The sequence below is a fragment of the Haliotis rufescens genome, unplaced genomic scaffold (genome assembly GCF_023055435.1).
Source record: "Haliotis rufescens isolate VD_foot unplaced genomic scaffold, xgHalRufe1.0.p SCAF_10, whole genome shotgun sequence".
Taxonomy (NCBI): domain Eukaryota; kingdom Metazoa; phylum Mollusca; class Gastropoda; order Lepetellida; family Haliotidae; genus Haliotis; species Haliotis rufescens.
Window position 1 is genome coordinate 19,010,645 of NW_025963780.1, and position 17,507 is coordinate 19,028,151.

The window sequence follows — 17,507 nt, forward strand, 5'->3', positions numbered from 1 at the left end:
TTGCTTCTTTCAGATTGGCGAGTATGTCAATTGTTCCATAGTTTTCATTGGTTTGTGAAGTGGACCATAGCAAGTTAATGTCATAAATAGCTGAATATGGCCTCACCGTTTGTTGGGTAGCCTCGTGGTTTAAGTGTTCACTCGTCATGCCAAAGGCTGAGGTTTGATTCCAAACATGGGTACAATGTATGAAGCCCATTTCTGGTGTCCCCCTGCTTTGATATTGCTGAAATATTGCTAAAAGCAGCATTAAACCCTACTCACTCACTCAATCACACAGTAGGCGATGTCTGTGGAGCTGAAGAACACATTTTAGTTTAACAGTTAATTTGAAAAAACGATGGGTTGTATTTAAAATAACCAACTCGCAACTTGGAATTACAGATGATCTGCCCCTCTTGAATTAATGTTGTAGCTCCGGACTTCATGCATTCGGCTGGGACAGATAATCCTTAATCCTTTCTCTAAGTGTCCCACTCTTTCAGAAATTTGAGAATTTTACAAATGTTTTCTGTTGTATGTAAATCATGGGCTCCCCAAGTCTAGGAAACAGTCGTGGCAACACCCTTATCTCCATGCATCTGTGTTCAGAAGGAGTATTTGTGTAGCAAGTGGAATAACAGCCATGGCCAAGTATATACTGCTGGCACAGGAATGATGTGGTGTTTTTCTTTTTATAAGAACAGTCTGAATAATTACTGCTTATTTGCATAAAAGGATAGAATTGCTAAGATCATGACTCTAAAGAGAGTTTATGTTGACGGAGAAGTATTTCATCTGCCTGACTGAGAGCACAAATATATATTTTACTTGTCAATGACTTATTGATAAATACCGTAGGTGCTATTTATAGCTAATGCTGGAGAACAGCAGAGCTGGTGCCTGATGAATCAAGTATGCACAAAGTCGGCACAGACTGACGACACCTGATTTGTAGAAATGGCTGTTGGCAGTCTATGAAGCAGCTAAGTGCATGACACTTGGCGCCATTCGGGGATTGTTCCTTTACCTACATGCTTGTGTTTGCAGTTAGGCTAACTGACCCAGCCCCTACTCAGGATATATATAGAAAAGAACATGCTGTGTTTGTTGATATGTATTTTTAGATTGCCAGCAAATAGATCGTAATATGAGAAGAACTATGTTTTGCATTAGACAAGCTCTCTTTAGTTTTTAGGATTGGCAGTGGCAGTGGTTGCTCCATGGGTTGACCTGTCTGGTGGTGTGTTCTCTAGATCCAATTCTTGTTCATGCTATCAACCTCTAGTTGCCTGGCCCAGATTTGTTTATATACAAGCAGCCATGATAGAGCTGGAATATTGCTGACAGTTGCCCTGATTCGTGGAGGACCTGTCTGGTTGTGTGTTCTCTCGCCCCAATAGCTGTTCATGCTCTCAACCTGTAGCTGCCAGATTTGTTTATTTAAAGGCTGAAATGATATAGCTGGAATATTACTCACTGTTCCCATAACACCACTCACTCACTCAACTGTGATAACAAATGAGTCGAGGTTTATCTATGGAAACAGAATGGCGATATAATACCCTGGATAATCAAGATTGCTGGGAACAAGGTTTTGGCAAGTTGGGAAGCAAATGAAATTCAGGCATTTTACATAAATTTGAGATGCATTTAACTCATTCCAATTGGTATCACATAAAACAGTCACATAAAATAAATTTGAAGCTAAGTATGAACAAGGATCATCCATTAACTGTTTGAAATTGAATTTTCTGCCTTTTCACTTGTTAATCCCAGGAATCTTAATAATATATAAGTGTTTGTGGCAGTGTATGATTAATATCGCATCAATATGCATTAATTATTTTGATGCAGTGTTGATGTCTTAATTTGCAGTGATATCCTCTCTCTGTCTCCCAAACCCTAGAGAGAGCGGAAGATCATGGGTTTGATCCCTGGCCAAGGGGCAGTTGGGTAGCCTAGTGGTTAAAGCGTTCGCTCATCACTCTGAAGACCCGGGTTTGATTCCCAACATGGGAACAATGTTTAAGCCCATTTCTGTGTCCCGCCACTGTGAAATTGCTTGAATATTGCTAAAAGTGGCATAAAACCATACTCAATGATTCCTGGCCGTGTCATACCAAAAGACGTAAAGAGATGGTACTTGTTGTTACACTGCCTGGCGCTTGGCATTAAGGGGATACAACAAGGACTGGTGGGCTCAGTCAGTGGGATAGCACTATAAAATCAGCATTAGTTCAGACTTGTACAAGAAGCCACACATGTGCATACACGTCGCTACAGATATGCAATAATCTTGGACACAACGTTAAACCCCATTCCACCTCTCCTCATCCCAAACCCTAGATAATAAGTTTAATAACTAATCCTGCCCAAGTCCATCCTGAATTGTTCTGGGCTCAGTTTGGATTTTATTTTCTATTTTGTTGATATATATTTTTAAGTGAGAGAACTATATTTCAGGGACAAATTGTTGGACAGTTGCTATTCTGACCCAAGAATTTACCAAAAGAATAAATGATGCCATGCCATAAAGTTCCATGGATGCTTGCTCGAGTCTGTTTGTCTACTTCTGTCACCCCTCACTGCAGACTGCGGTCTTGTTCCTCTGTAACTATTAAGGATGGGATTCTGGCTTGTTTTGTAATGATAATGCAGGGTTTTACTGTGACCTACAAAACTAGGGGTCCTAAGGACCCCCAATTATTTATTTCATTGATCCTTACAGGAAATATGAGGGTCCTGTAAAGTAGAGAAATTGTTTAGTGTACTGTACTGTAAGACCTAATAATTTCTTTATTTATATTTTATACTTTATATTTCTTGTCAAGAAATTGGTACAATGAATTTTACTCTGCGTCCTGATGGACACAAAATAGTTTTTTCCATTCATTGTAAGGAGCGGTTCGGTAGCCTAGTGGTTAAGGCGTACGCTCGTCACTCGTGAGACCCGGGTTCGATTCCCGACATGGGTACAATGTGTGAAGCCCATTTCTGGTGTCCCCTGCCTTGATATTGCTGGAATATTGCTAAAAGCGGCATAAAACCATACTCACTCACTCACTCACCCATAAATTTGTGTGTACAGGATGCACATTTGTGTGTTGGTAAGACCCTGATAGTGGATTTACAAAGGGAGAGTAAAAGATATGTCGTGCAAGTTTAATTCAATGGAAGCAAGTGTGACAGATCCTGCAGCCTTCTTCAAGTTTCATCCAGCTGGAGGGGGGCACAGGTGGCCAAGTCGTCTGAGGCGCCGTGATTCGCTGTGCAGAGTTCGTCCCTTGGGCACACCAGAAACCTATGATTGTGGGTTCGAATCCGGCTTCGCCCCGATTTTGTTTCTAGGTTTGTCAGCACCATACCCGTGCTCGTGGGTTTCACCGAAGTGGTAAACGTCTGAGACCTGCATCACTTTGGGCTTTCCTCCCACATTAAGCTGACAGGCCGTGATATAACTGGAATACTGTTAAAAGCGGCATTAAACCCAACTCACTCACTCACTCATCCAGCTGGAACAGTAGTATAAGTTAATTGAGATTTAAGCAGCTTCCAGTGACTTGTCACCTGTGGTTCTTGAATCATTGATTTCCGACAAAATTCATGTGGGGAGATTTACCAAGGATTTGATCTGACATGGTTCTTATGTGAAGACAAATGGGATGCTTTCATCCTGAGCAATCAATGGAAGATACTGCTTAACGGCCGTCAAAATCCCTAGCTCTATAGCTTTATTTTTCTCATTTCCTTTCCAAGATTTACTAACCAGCTTCGACTTTGAAGTCGTATAATCTGGCGATCTGTGGTTGTATACAGGAAAGTGTCAGGGGGTTAATATGATCGAGTCTGGAATCGGCAAATGATTAGGTGCACAATGTTGTATTATTTGCCTGGTTTGGAATGAGCTGAAGTTTACGACACTTTGAAGTAAGATGTGCTGTCGTTTCTGTTCTTGATGTTCTTGTGTTGTAAGATTGGGATTTGGTTCAGAAAATATTGACAACAGCTGTTAGCAGTGGTATTAAACTTGTGTTATGTATGCAGATCCGATGGTAGCTCTCGGGGCCTATGATTAGACTCGGATCCTTGTTGGTAATCGGGTCCATGCTAGTTCAAACATTGATAGTGGCTCTTCTATTCATGGTAGGACTCGGATTCATGGTAGGACTCGGATCTATGGTAGGACTCGGATCCATGGTAGGACTCGGATCCTTGTAGAGTTATGGATCCTTGGAAGGAGTCAGATCCATGGAAGGACTTGGATCATTTCCAAGACTCTGATCCATGGTTGGCTTCAGATCCATGGCCAAACCACATCTGCAGTGGATTTTCAAGTTGTGGCATATTGCCAGTCTGAAGTAGATCTTACTGTGGCTTATGTCCACAAAAACAAACTAGCACCCTTGATGACATCACAACATGACATCGTAGCAGGAATGTCATGTTGTTGCATCTGAGTCGTGACGTCATGACATGGGATTGGGCTTACCTCACACAGATCAGAGACCCAACTTAGATCTGACTCCTACAGCGAGCACAACCACCCGACCTGAACAGTTAGGACTGAGCAGTTTCTGTCTGCAGTTGTAACACAATGAAGATTATCTACACTGACAAGCTTTGTTTTGATTGCTGTAAATACATCGTACCGACAATGATAGTCCAATCGGTCAATCACTGTAATAGGCAATAAACTAAGTTGACACTGATTAATCGAGGATTAATTACTGAGAACATCTTGTTAATTTGAGTAAAATGTGTTTACAACTGTATATAAATACCTTGCATCATCGATGTACCTCATTATCCTCACAATGCTACGATACGTAACCTCAGACAAGAAGCGAAAGCGTGACGACAGCCAGTCGACCGAATCTGCCAAACCCTCAAAGTCTGAATGATCATTTTGTAAGTCGTGGCTAACGACTTTCACTTGGTTGACATACAATGAGGATTTGCAGATTTTATTGTTTTCAGTAGCTAGTCGTATATTGAATCTTGATTGACCGCCATTTTGCTTTCTGTGACGATCGATATCAAATTTTTTTTATGGTCAATAATTAAGTACAGATGAAAAAGTATTCAAATAACTATTGCTATCAACGATAGTTTAGGATTTATGATTATATTATCTGTCTTGTTTTTAAATAATCTTTAGTTTTAGAAAAAAAAATTCCCGTGAGGTCACGTGATAACCAAATATGGGATAATAGTCTCGATCCAAATGTTACAACGCGTACACTTGAGCAGACTCATGAATATTAATTAGACCGTTCACAACGTTAACAGATCGTTATTATAACAGAAACAAACGTATGTTTTCCATATATATCTAAAATGATATTATTTGTTATTAATTGTCCGGTGAATTAAACAATTTAAATTGAAACAATTCATAATTCATCATATTATGAATACGTAACAACTTGTAATTTGTGTGTAAAAAGTCGTACTAAAATACGCTGTTTGAAGGGGGCGTGGCCTAAATGCAAATGTCCGATTGGGATTTTAAATTTTCCGGACCCCTGCTAGTAACATTTCCGTAAGGCTGGTCCAACTGTCTAGTTGAAAATTCGAAGTCAATATTTATTTCGAATATTTTCTAAGAATCATCAATTCAGTTAAGGCGCAATTTAATGTCAAAGTCTTTTGACATTTTGCTTACATTTCATAATTTGTCAGAAACTGGCTTCTTCCGGGACACTGATTATGACTGATATGCATGTACAAGCTATGCATGTGAAAGTCTAAGAACCACCACAAACGTGAGACAAACGTGAGACAAACGGTGTATATTGTACCAAGTGGCTTAGCAGCTTTAGTGTAATAACCTTAAGACTCTCAATGGCGGCCTGCATTAAGTAAAATATGATGAGGGTTGATTACATCATTGTTTGGTAACAAGTCCTCCTGGCAGTGAACTCAGGCAACTAATTTAAACACTGCAGAGAGTGCAGTATTCACAAACATTTTCTGTGCTGCAAAATGTGCAGGGTTTGAAACAGTGCAAAAAAATCCTTGTTTACGGTATGTGTTTGTGTGTTTGTCAGTGAAATTGTAAGTATGCATTCCGGCAGTTTTGAGGCATTGTTAATTAAAGCTAAAGGTGCGACGTGAGGTAGACTTGGTACACTGGGTGCAGAAAAACACAAGGTATTCTGTCCTGTAAAAACATTGTGACCCTGGTCGTACTTGTAACAAACCAAGCGGAAGTCCAACACGTACAAACTTGTTGTACAAGTTGTATTGACAAGGCAGCCGTCACGGCCCTTTGTTTCGGTGGAGGAAGGACCCACCATGGTGAGTGCGCACATGTGAAGAAGTGACGGAAACGTGTCACCTCGCACCGATGTGGCTCCTACTGGCCCAGCTGGCCGGCCGCACCAGCAATGAGGAAGTGGTCGGCTTGACATGGAGGTCAAGGTCAAGGTCATGAGCTGCTGACCCAACATAAACATGACATTGCTATGTTTGTGTCCCTTGAAAACAATTAGCTACATTGTATACAGAACTGCCAATGAATTCCTGTCTTCATTCTGGTATGACAAGTGAAAAGAAGTCAATGTTAAGTGCATGACGTTTGCATTTGGAGCATTTTCGAGGAACATTACAGTATAAGCTAGCTTAGGACATATTAACTGAATTCTTTGACTGTTATCCCTCCTGCCTTGTACAGTTATGTTGTCTGCAGGTTGGTTGGTTTGTGGTTTAACGCCGCACTCCGCAATATTCCAGCTATATGACAGTGGTCTGGAGTCTGGACCAGACAATCCAGTGATTGATATCATGATCATCGATCCACGCAATTGGGATCGATGACATGCATCAACCAAGTCAGCGAGCCTGACCACCCGATCCCGTTAGTCCCTTCTTACAACAAGCACAGTCTGCAAGTAGGGATGCAGAAGATCACGGTCTGTGCCAAAACAAAGACTTGTGAGTCAAAATAACTAGCCTAAACTTGAATCTTGGTTTCTTTTTCAGTAGATTTTTTGGTTGTAATGTGGACTATTATTAGCTGAGCTTTAATACTAGACCAAATTTAACTACACTTGGGCTATGGACAAGTGTCTAAAGCCTAAAACTGAAGTTGAACTTATATGTGAGATACTTTCTTGTCTTGACTTGATGAAATACGCCACATGTGGTCCTACCAAACCCTCATTCTTCATGCATCACATCCACTGACTGTTGATGTCTACTGATAAATGTTTTGAACAGTTTGGTTTAAAACATACATCTGAAAAACAAATGCCTGTCGCTGAACATTTGTGAGAAATTTGGACGACAATCTTATAATTGATTGCTTGTGGCCTGATAGCTTATTGATCAGTTTAGGGATATTAATCTCTCCGGGAGACCCATGTGGATATTCCAAGCGAGCTAGATCACTAAATCGTTACAAGAGGCGAGTTATATGAGGGATGGGTTTCACATCTCTGCTGGTACCCATGTCCCAGGCTGAGTAACAGAGCCCTGTACCTCTTTCCTGTCATAATCACTGACTGGCCAGAGTTGGGATGGAGTGGTTTCAGTGTGTGACCTGGCTGACTCTGTCGGTGCTGGTTTGTGTGGTCCTGGCTTCAGGATAATGCTGACTCGGGTATAAAACACCGGCACCTGTCACAGACAAGATGGGCTGTATGTTGCTGTCAACCACTGGTTTGTCTAGACCAGACTTGATTATGTACAGGACCCAGTTATTTTGTGTGAAATGTTGCTGATTGTGGCATAAAACATCTTTGCTCACTCTCAACCAACCAACCATCCACTCAGTCACACACTAACTCACCAACCCACTCACTCACTCACTACGTTAATAATAATAAGAAATAAGAGTGACTAATCCTTGGTGAAAATAGAACAGTTGTGATCCCACTCACTCACTCATGCTGGAGAAAAGAGGAAACATTGGAGAAACTGAGTGGAGCTCATGGGAAGCCAGCTGTCGGAGGGAGCAAATGTCATGGTGATTGCGAGTTGCTTGATACCCATCCACTTCAGAAGGTGACCTTCAGGAGACTTCATCTGAAGCTGATACCCGCCCATTAAGTCGGTAAATGACTTGGACTCAAGTGATAGGCCTCATTCTGAAATAGAAATGGCACCATGCAACCAGAGATGTCTCGTGATAATTCTGCTTTGAGAGGGTTGGAATTACATAACAAATATGATTACAGTATTACTTTGTGGCAAGTAAACGAATGACTGGTTAAAACTCTACCTTTGATCGAGATAATCAGATATGGTATTCTATTTAAATAAACATTGACGTGTGAGAATCATGTTTGTGTATCATGGAGGGATAAAAATATCCCTATTTAAAGTGGAGTAGTATATTTTATCATTCTCACAGTTTGGGCAAATCATGCAGAAGAGTGTTACAAACCTTTCACATATCTGCATGGTAAGATTTCATCTTTTAAAGATTTCACAATGTTAACGGAATAATGCATCAATAAACATATATTTTTTTGAAATTTTAATTGATGTCTTTTAAGTTTTTGGCGGCGGGTATTGAAGAGTCGTCTAAGATCGACACTTCGTTATTCAAAGGTGTGACTCTCAGCCATGCCCTGGACTGTTATTTCAAGTTTCCAGGCCCAGATTCGCCCTGACTATGTTTCTGGGTTTATTAGCCCTATACCTGTGCTCATGGCTTTGAAAAGTTGAAAGTCATCTAAAGCCTTCCTCACTTCAGACTTTCCTCCTACATCAAGGTGACAGGCCTTGATATTACTGAAATATTGTTCAAAATGATGTTAAAACTCACTCACCCTCTTTAAAGTTTTCTCTGTTGCATGAAAAGACAAATAAAAGGGACAAAGTTGTTAATCTTTGTAATGACAAATAAAAGAACTGCTTCTTGTTCAAACACGACCTGCTAAGATGGCTCTCAAAATGTATTTTTTTTCAAGTTGAAATATTGCGTTGTCATATTTGTAAACGAAGAAAAAAAAAAATAAAACCCCAAGAAACAAAACGATCAAGGACCAATGTGTGTAGCTGATAGTGGATATTTCCTACCACAGTAATAACAAGTTATCCATTATGATGACAGCCTCTTTGAGGAACTTCACAGCAGTAGAAATGTTTTGATGTTGTAATTGTATAACCTTGTACTCCCGGTCAGTTGCCCCTGGACATGCTTGCTGAATGACCTGATGCTTGTGTCACTGCAAGGGATTAGTGTGTGTTTAATGCAATAAGACAGAAAGCCACTGCAGTGCTGATCTGTTTATTTGTGTTGAGCATCGACTTATAGACATACAATGTGAGGGGCATTTCTTAATTCTAGAATTAACAGCAGGTAATAATGAAAAATATTATCCATACGGTTTATGATAAGAGAGTGAAAAAACACAAGTCATGATGATCACTGTTGATGCATTGCTGTTATCATTGTTAATGCAATGCTGATATTGTTAATGCAATGCCAATATTGTTAATGCAATGCCGATATCATTATTGATGCAATGCTGATATCATCATTGTTGATGCGATGCTGATATCATTGTTAATGCAGTGCCGATATCATTGTTAATGCAGTGCCGATATCATTGCTGATGCAATGCGGATATCATTGTTGATGCAATGCCGATATCATTGTTAATGCAATGCCGATATCATTGTTGATGCAATGCCGATATCATTGTTGATGCAATGCCGATATCATAGTTAATGCAATGCCGATATCATTTTTAATGCAGTGCCGATATCATTGTTAATGCAGTGCTGATATCATTGTTGATGCAATGCTGATATCATTGTTGATGCAATGCTGACATCATTGTTGATGCAATGCTGATATCATTGTTGATGCAATGCTGACATCATTGTTGATGCAATGCTGATATCATTGTTGATGCAAGACCTTATTGCAAATTATATGTGTTGATAATAAAGAGATTGTTAATTTTGTGTGTAGATCATACTGATGTGAGACACTGACAATTTTATGTTCTGGGTTTGTTTGTTTGTCGTTTATCACCATACTCAGAAATATTCCAGCTACATGTAAATAATCGAGTCAGGACAAGACAGACCAGTGATTAACATTATGAGCATCGATCTATGAATTTGGGATATGATGACATGCATCAATCAAGTCAGCGAGTCTGAGCACCAATGCCGTTAGTCACCCCTTTCGACAAGCATGGGTTGCTGAAGACCAGTTCTACCCTAGATCTACATGGAGGTTTAGTCTAGGAGGGGGGGCACGGGTGGCCCAGTCGTCTAAGGCGCCACGATTCGCTGTGCTGAGTTGCGTCCCTTGGGCACACCAGAAACCTATGATTGAATGTTCGAATCCCGCTTCGCCCCGATTATGTTTCTAGGTTTGTCAGCACCATACCCGTGCTCATGGGTTTCACGGAAGTGGTAAACGTCTGAGACCTGCATCACTTCGGGCTTTCCTCCCACATTAAGTTGACACGCCGTGATATAACTGGAATACTGTTAAAAACGGCATTAAACACAACTCACTCACTCAATTATTCTAGGAGGGCTAGTGATTTTTTAAAACTATTCTGGAACCAAAATGCTGGAAAGTTAATATGGCCTCAGGCTGTACCCTAAAATAAATATCGGTGAAAAAGATCTATGTACTGAGGCATGTACTAAAAAAACATCCCAGGCCACACATCCACCCACCCATTTATACAATGGTCCTTCACAATGGTCCTTTTCAAAACTCTAAAACACATTTACTCTGCTCGAGAAGCACATCATTTTCCAAATGAAAAATCAATATGAGACATATATTCATGTAATAACACCGACCCCTATTTCTGTTTTTCTGACTCTGGTATGGCCTTGGTTAGGCCTATATATATATATTACTTGTAACAAACAACTCAATGCAAAAAAATCCTCTTTCATAAATTCATGTGACATGCACAAATGTAATATGAATCCCTATTACTGTTTCTAACTTGGGTGAGACATGGTTAAAGATATACGATATCGTGTAACATATATACTCTGCTGTCAGGGTCATCTGTATTCTTACTTCTATCAGTTATAAATAGTTTGATTCCCAGGTTACAAGTGGCGAGGTTTCGCTGCTTGACCTTTACCAGGGACGTAATTATGTAGAACACTGAGACATTGTCATCCCTTATCAGAGCTCTGCATTCCCTATGAGCCTCTTCAGTCCAGGAAAAAGCAGTTTGAAACAGTTACATTCTCATTAATGATTGCGACTGCACAATTATTTTTCCTGGGTCAGCTCTCACAACCCTGCTAGGGTTTCAGGGTTGAAAGTGGCCCCCAGCAACCAGTGCTGGTTGTAAGAGGCAGATTAATGGATCAGGTGGTCAGGCTTGGTTGATTGTGTGTCATCGTGCTCCGAGGTCTTGGATCCATGCTCATGATGTCTATCCTTGGATTTTCTGGTCCAGATTATTTACAGGCTGGTGCACAGAGTGTGGCAATAAAACAACAAACAAGCAAACAAGCCATTTGGGATCTGTTCTCAAGATGCTTATCTACATACCGTACTACTCAATAGATCCTGGTAGAATAGGTCTTCCGTTCGCTCATCACGCCGAAGACCCGGGTTCGATTCCCGACATGGGTACAATGTGTGAAGCCCATTTCTGGTGTCCCCCGCCGTGATATCGCTGGAATATTGCTAAAAGCGGCGTAAAACATACTCAATCACAATCAATCACAAAAGAATAGGTCTTCAGCAACCCAGGCTTGCCGTAAAAAGACGTCTTTGCTTGTCGTTAGAGGCGACTAACGGGATCGGGTGGTCAGGCTCGCTGACTTGGTTGATGCATGTCATCATATCCAAATTGCTTGGATTGATGCTCATGATGTCAATCACTGGATTTTCTGATCCAGACTCGATTACTTACAGACCGCAGTCATATGGCTGGAATATTGCGGTGTTAAAGAACAAACAAACAAAACAAACAAACAAACAAACAAATTACTCAATAGATTATACTCTACAGATTAACTATTGTAATATGAAAGAATTGTGCGTTCTTCAGCTTCTTTTGAGTGGTATACATTCAGTGAAACCCTGTTAACACTGACTGTCCTGTTCCCAGAGAACTCGTCCAGATTAAAAAGCCATTGTAAGATCCTTTGTGTACATAAAGATGTTATTAACAGAATCGTCCTGAATGCAAGGTTTCTGAGTGAGTGAGTGAGTGAGTTGGGCTTAACGCCGCTTTTAACAGTATTCCAGTCATATCACGGCGTGTCAGCTTAATTTGGGAGGAAAACCCGAAGTGATGCAGGTCTCTGACGTTTACCACTTCCGTGAAACCCAAGAGCACGGGTATGGTGCTGACAAACCTAGAAACATAATCGGGGCGAACCAGGATTCGAACCCACAATCATAGGTTTCTGGCGTGCCCAAGGGACGAACTCTGCACAGCGAATCGCGGCGCCTTAGACGACTGGGCCACCCGTGCTCCCGCAAGGTTTCTGGATGAAGGAGGTTTAACTGTACATTTATAGTGTAATGCCAATTTTATGAAACTTGTGAATAGTTCTGGTATCTGACGAGCGAATAAGCCATTGGATGTTGAGAGTTTTCTTTATTTGTTAGTGAAACGTGCTCACGCAGTACATAAGCACATGCTTTGGTATTACACAATGTGTAGATTAGCTAGAAACAGATTTACATGCTTGCTTACAAAGTCGTTTAATAACTTCCCTTGCAGCAAGGCCCATGTTCATTTTTTGACATCACTGATTACTGAAGGTGAACTCCAGAGCATCAGTGTGGTGTGAGAATCAGAACTAATACTTCATGAAAGTCCATTAATGGCCTTCTTATCTGCACCCCTCATGGGCAGACAACACCACCAACATCAATACAGGACTCTCTGTGAGGCCGAACTCAATCTAACTCAAGTGCATGTTGTGGGATGTCACACTTGCGATGCTATTACGGCAGTTCTTTTTGTTTGGTAACAGTTGAGAGGTTTCGTCTCATCAATTTATCAATCCTTTTCACCTTGAGAAGCCTTATAGCCGTATCATCTGATGATCTGTGTTGAAAACCAAATTAAATGACACATCTAGGGTTGGATGAAGACTTTAGCTTCATGAGAATGGTATTGATGAAGTAAGTTTTGTCTTCTTCGTGGCGGATAGTAAGAGATATCCTTCTGTTCAGAAATTTGTTTCTCTACAAAGCAGGATGGATACACAGTATTTTATCAAGATCATGTGAACAGATCAGATCTCATCATGATAATGTATTTTCTGTTTGGAGAAAGAGCTGATGAATGATGATAGTGTTTCAAATGTGTGCCTGATTGGGTGTGCATGTAATGTTGCTCGGGCTATCAACCACTGGTTGATGCTTCACAATCTGGCTGGAATATTGCTGAATGTGATGTTAACATATTTACTAATTGGAACACATTTTTATTTGTCCTGAAGGGCATTCTGGGAGGGAAATGCATTGTTCTTTACACTGTCAACTAAAGTGGATTGGATGTATAGTTCCAAATGTAATTAGTTTTGTCACCTTGTGGGTAACATGGCTCTGTACTGAAAGTATACTGTATGTCAATCTCTCATTCAAGGTGAGACCGCCTCTGTGGTCTAGTGGTAGAGCGTCCGCCCAGTGAGGGGAAGGTCTGGGGTTTGATCCCTGGCCGCTTCATACCAAAAGACGTTAAAAGATTGTACTTGTTGTTACCCTGTCTGGCTCTCAGTGTTAAGGGGCTAAAACAAGGACTGGTCGGCTCGGAGTCAGTATACTGTGTCTGAGTTGGGTATTCATGTTAAACTGCGGCATGGTATCTCAGTGGGCTAGCACTATAAATCGGCATCAGTCCGCAAGTACACACACACACACACCGACACACACACACACACACACACACACACACACACACACACACACACACACACACACACACACACACACACACACACACACACACACACACACACACACACACACACGTGCATGCACATCGCTATATAAGTGCAATAATCTTGGACGTGACGTTAAACCCAATTTCACCTCACCTCATTTAAGGGGAAGGAAATAGTTGCCAACTGTCCTTATGTCTTCATTCCCTAGCTCATTAAGTGTACACCATCTCAAATATTTCATCATGTCAGTCTGGAAAGTAAATTGTCTTGCTGACTTTATCAAATTCAGTTTTCCATTCTGTAATGAAAATCCTAGTCAGCAGATGTGCTCATGATAACGTGTGTGATTGTAGATGGTGATGGCAGTTTGGCCAGATATCTGATGTGGTTTGTATTGAATGGTTCAGTTTGATTAGAACTTGAATCTGCAACACAGTGTATCATGTTTGTACTGATATTAGTAAATAGAGATTATACCAGTTTGTGTGTTGTTCTGATTATACGCAAATAGTGTCAGAATTCTTGTATTTCCCGAGCAAGATCGAGGCTAGTTCATAAATTCTTACATGAGTTTCATAAAATCAGTATGTCACTCATGCGAGTGTGATTTCTTAATTTAATACCTTTTGAGCTCTTCTTCAGTAAAAAATGCACTGATCACGACCACCATCTAAAAAAATCTCAATTTCACCTGTGACTCTTTTAGAGTGATGTCATTCCGTCTTTGTCACAAGAAGATTTGAATGACGGCAAGAATGCTGTCGGGATGATGTAACCAATACACTGGTGCATGTGAAGTGATATTTCCTATTAAAACTGTTTTCAGTATGTACTTTGTTCAGAGGAACTTGACCATCTATCAGCTCCATAAAAATTGTCCTCAAGTCTTTCAGCTTGTTAGTGTTCACAAGCAATTTGTCCAGAGAGCTTTGCCTTGTATTGATAGAAATATTGGATTTCTCTAGAATATTAACTCAGCATAAATCATATTTGTATTTTGAACTTGAAGCCTAAATGAAAAATCAATATGAAAGGAAAAAAATCTCTGATCAATAATGATGGTCTGGTTGTGAAATGTGGCTATTAACCGTGCTATTTAGTTAAAGGGGGCATCAGTGCACTTGGTGGAGCTGATCTCTTTGTCATGCCAGAATCCTCCGATGGGCTGCGATGCCAGATTCGCTCCTGATTATGACAGAATTCTTTATTAGGTCATACGCGATATGAGGGCGGTTGGGTAGCTTAGTGGTTAAAGCATTCGCTCGTCATGCCGAAAGACCCGGGTTTGATTCCCGACATGGGTACAATGTGTGAAGCCCATTTCTGGTGTGCCCTGCCTTGATATTGCTGGAATATTGCTAAAAGCGGTGTAAAACAATACTCATACGCGATATGATGTCAAATACACAACTAATTTCCATCAAAACAGCAAACAAACAACCTAACCAATTCATCATTGGTTTCTCAGAATCATACCCATGCTCGTGGGTTTCACCAAAGTAGAAATGCCTTAGACAAGCATCACCTCCAGCTTCCCAACACAATAATTTAGACCAATTATGTCTGTTAGTGAGTGAGTGAGTATGGTTTTACACTACTTTAAGAAATATTCCAGCAATATTATGGCAGAGGACACCAGAATTGGACTTCACTCATTGTAGCCAGGTGGGGAATTGAAACTAGGTCCTTGGTGTGACGAGCAAACACTTTAACCACAAGGCTACCCCACTGCCCCTACACACGTAAGAGACTGTTAGAGAAGTTGTGTTGATTGCCATCTCTAGCTAATGAGTGGCCTTTTTCGACTTGTTCTTCCAAGATGCAACATTGGCCATACTAACATGGCAGACAATTGTGAAAGGTTTTATAGAGATATTATGGTGATTGTCGTATGCAAATTGTTACCAAAAAGGTTTAATAGAAAATTAATCGAACATTCAACATTTTGTATGAACAAGAATTGTGTGCATAAGTGACTGTTAACAAAGAGAAATTGTCTTGATTGTCATCCCTGTCAAACTGAATGAGTGAGTGCGTTGGGCTGAATGACGCTTTGAACAGTATTCCAGTCATATCACGGTGTGTCAGCTTGTTGTGGAAGGAAAGCCCGAAGTGATGCAGGTCTCAGACGTACCACTTTGGTGAAATTCCTGAGCATGCGTATGGTGCTAACAAACCTAGAAACATTATCGGGGCGAACCGGGATTCGAACCAACGATCATAGGTTTCTGGCATGTGCAACTCTGAACAGAACATGGTTAAGTGTGAATTACAACCCCTGCATTGATGTGATCTCTTTGTTAGGGGCGGTGGGGTAGCCAGGTTGTGAAAGCATTCACTCGTCAGGCCGAAGGGCTGGGTTCAATTTCCACATGGGCACAATGTGTGAAGCCCATTTCTCGTGTCCTATGCTGTGAATTTGCAGGAATATTGCTAACAGTGGCATAAAACCATACACCTTTACCTCCTTCCTTCACTGTTTGTGTTGTGTTGAGTTGTGCTTCACCATAACATGGATCGGATCTCATGGACTCTTATCAGTGTGATCACAAACCTATTGATGAGTGACATTTACTTCAGTCGTTCAACCTCCGTCATTTCATTACCAGCGTGGATAAGGGATTTACTCTAATCATGCGATCATTTTGAAATACCAGGTTTATGACATATCATTTATTCATTTCGTGCTGCTTGATTCTCCTTAGCAGACTTCTAAGTGACGGATCATTTAAACTCTCTCTTAAAAAGAGACAGAAAAAGGTGTTCTATTTTCTAACTCGGATAAGTCAATCAGCAGTATTTGTATATAGCTAATGATGTTTAAAACAGATCTCAGTGATGATTAAGTGTGATTTACAGCAAATGTTTTGTGGCTAGTGTAATCCATGTTCTCATGTCAAGGGGCCATTTCTCAGAGTTTTGTTTGCTCCAAACCAGGTGTGCGTGGAACACCTTGCCAAGATTGTACTTCAGCTCAGACACTCTATGATCAACTATCTCAAGGAAAAGGTGTTGAAGGGTGCAGGACTAATAAAACGTGTAACCAAACGCTGACTGAGACGATTTGTGAATGATTTACATGGACGTTTTATCAGATAATGGCCAGTATTTTAGATGAGATAAACCAATCTGATCAACTTATTACAATCAGATAAATATGCAAATGATGGCCCATTCCACCAAGACGATGAATTTCGCTGTTGTAAATGTCGGCATCACTTCAGCATAATGTTTATGCCTCTCCAAAGTACAGAATTTCAAAGTTAACGTATACGAGTACAGAGAATTCACAAAATCAATGTCACTTCTCAATCACTGGTTAAAACATATAGTACACTAGGGTTAAAACAAACTCGAAGGGACCACTAATTTTAGTTAGTAGTAGCCGTAGTTTGTTATAAGCATATATACAGCATTTATACAACAAATGGTCAGGACTAAAAAAAAGGTTCGTTACATAGGTCAGTTCGTTATAAGCATGTTCATTATAACTGTAGTTTACTGTACATTTGGTTAAGACCGCCTGGATGTGTAACTTTATGACAAAGGATCTGTTGATTTTTGTGCATGATTTCAAACATTGGTTTATATATATATATAAGAGGAAGATAGACCAATAAAGTTAAACTTCATGGCTTCCCAGCAGGAATGATTTTCAAAATGAGACATCT

At 40.4% G+C, this 17,507-nt stretch overlaps 1 protein-coding gene across 4 annotated transcripts in view; it reads left to right on the top strand.

Annotated features, from left to right (window-relative positions):
* LOC124143101 (5'-AMP-activated protein kinase subunit gamma-1-like) overlaps window positions 1-17,507 on the top strand; it is a 404,245-nt gene that overhangs the window by 163,237 nt on the left and 223,501 nt on the right. The gene's annotated exons all lie outside the window — the stretch shown is intronic.